General features: G+C 43.0%; 1 pseudogene; it reads right to left on the bottom strand.

Annotated features, from left to right (window-relative positions):
- LOC142908768 (28S ribosomal RNA) overlaps positions 1-2,500 on the bottom strand; it is an 11,186-nt pseudogene that overhangs the window by 3,855 nt on the left and 4,831 nt on the right.

Below are 2,500 nucleotides of genomic sequence, written 5' to 3'. Positions count from 1 at the left end.
TAAAAAAAACCAAGACTTCACCTTGGAAAATAACAAAATCTAATCTAAAACATCTTAAATAAAGCTTATTTGTAATCTTCTTTGTAGGCAGAAAATAGTAAGTTACAGGACTCTCGAACTGATGTTGTTCAAAAATAAAGAATTAAAATAACAAAGTCTAATCTATATAAGTGCTCTTGAATAAGCTTCGTGTAAAAAATAGCAATATAATAAAAATACCAAGTCTTCGTCTTGGAAAATAACAAAATCTAAAAGAAAGGTCTTCTTTATGGAAAATAGTAAAATAAGAATACCAAGACTTCACCTTGGAAAATAACAAAATCATCTTGAAAAAAGCTTATTTTTAATCTTCTTTGTAGGCAGAAAATAGTAAGGCGAAAATAAAGTCCCCTCTAAGCTCTAAAGTAACAAATACGACGTGTTAAAAAAAAAACTAACAATAAAAAAAAGAACCAAGACTTCGTCTTGGAAAATAACAATCTAAATTGTGAAAAATAGTAAAATGAAATAAAAACCGACTTCACCTTCGAAAATAACAAAATCAATCTAAAACAAATGACATCTTAAAACAAAACTATTATTTGTTTCGGAGGTTGTCTATGACTGTTCATAGACCGCATAATTTCCACAGAACATTCTCAGAATATCAAGAGAGAAAAGCAGCGTTCTGCGGGAAATCATCTTGGCCAGTGATGTCGTTCTGGGTTTGGTCAGGCCCAGGGAGGTAAGTACCTCGTTATTCTCAAGGGGCCACTTTCCTCTTGCCCCAACCGGGAATCCAAAGAATGTGACCTTGCTAGCCTTCGTCAGCACTTTGACTTGATCACCAAGAGAGGTATAGTACGAAACTTTGTGCGAGGCAGCATCTGACAAGGTATTCTTTGAAAGCTCAAAACGGACGGTGACATCGATCACAACCGCCTCCTCATCTTTTGCAAACACGAGGTCAGGCTTTCTCATCTCTCCCGTCTCGGATATGAACCGTGGCTCTTTGTATACAGACCAGCCCAATCTAGCCGCTTCGTCTGCCAGAATGTTACTGATCTTGTTATGTCGCGCAATTCTTGCTTTCTGTACTGCAGGACATTGACCGAGAATGTGCGAAAGGGACTCGAGTCTGGCAGAGCATTTCCTGCAGGAACGTAAGGCCCCATCTCTGCCTCTGTTCAAGCTTTCTCTTGTTGGGTAAATATTTGCCCTTAGTTGTAGTGCTGCGATAAAGAAGCATTGTTTAAAGCCGCACCATGGCCTCAACCAAGCATTACTGATTCTATCATGCGCAAAGTTTACAATGCCCCTTCCTTGAACCGGCTTTTCGCACCATCTCTGAAATTCATGCTCCCTCCAATCGCAGGGTCTCGGATATACAGGTTCTTTTGACACCGAGTCCCTGAGAACGAATGTTGGGATTGCATCACTGTCACCCCCTGCTCGTACCCACAAATTACGGTATTCTTCCTCCATACCCTGCGAGGACACAATATTACGGGTGATAGCATCGGACGAGTTTGCTATACGTTGCAGCCTTCTAACTTGAACCGAAGGGATTGTTTTTTCCAGTTTCAAGATGGCAAGGCCTCCGTCTCGGGCTCTGGCATATAACAGTCCATCACAAGTTGAAGCGGGAAGGTGGAGCCATCCTTTTACCGCCTTTCTAATCTCTTGGTCCAACCCACGGAGAGTTGATTGCTTGCAGTCCGAGTGGTCTGCAGGATATAACAATCTGGGTAGGGCATAGGCATTGAGTAGTTCAACCTTCTGAGTTGGCTTCAGAGGCGCCTCATCGATTTTCGAGATCCATGTCTTTAGCTGACAATGTAGATCAGGCTGTATAGTGCCAGTCCAAGGGCCAATTTTCAGACCAAGGTATTTCGTTGATTCATCAGGTTGGATCATATGGACATCTTTATTTTTGATAGTCCATGGGTCGCAGTTGTTCACCGTATATGAATCTTTGGTTGGGCTTATCATGAAGCCCTGGCACTTTCTGGCCTGAACCTCCAATCCCGATAGCCCACAAAATGATTCCAAGATCGCTAGATTGGCGGCCATACCAACCCAAGATTCGCTCACCAACACCAAATCATCAGCAAATGCAAGAGCTGTCACGTGGTCGGTATCAATGGAGTACCCAACTCCGTGTGACTCTAGGGTGCATATCAAAGGGTCCATGGCAAGATTGAAGAGCAGGGGTGACATGGGGTCACCCTGTTTGACACCAACACGTATGCTAATTTCTCGAGTCGACTCGCCATTGCTTTTGAACGAGGTCGTACACCGATCGTAGGCGTTCTGGATGATGCCCACCACGTGTTCATCTACTTTCTTGTGCCTTAACACCCATAAAATATGAGCATGCGAAACCGAGTCAAAAGCTTTCGCTATGTCGATGAACATGACAGCCAACGGCCTGTGCAATTTCTTAGCGTGTCTCATAAGGTCCTGTAGCACCTTAAGATTTTCAGAGCAGCCAGATGCCGCTATAAAACCACGCTGCCTT

Source organism: Petromyzon marinus, unplaced genomic scaffold (genome assembly GCF_048934315.1).
Source record: "Petromyzon marinus isolate PM22_M1 ecotype Great Lakes invasive population unplaced genomic scaffold, UKy_Petmar_22M1.pri1.0 PM_G_Scaffold_100, whole genome shotgun sequence".
Classification (NCBI taxonomy): Eukaryota; Metazoa; Chordata; class Hyperoartia; order Petromyzontiformes; family Petromyzontidae; genus Petromyzon; species Petromyzon marinus.
Note: the sequence above shows the minus strand (reverse complement) of the source record. Positions and strands in the feature narration are given on the sequence as shown.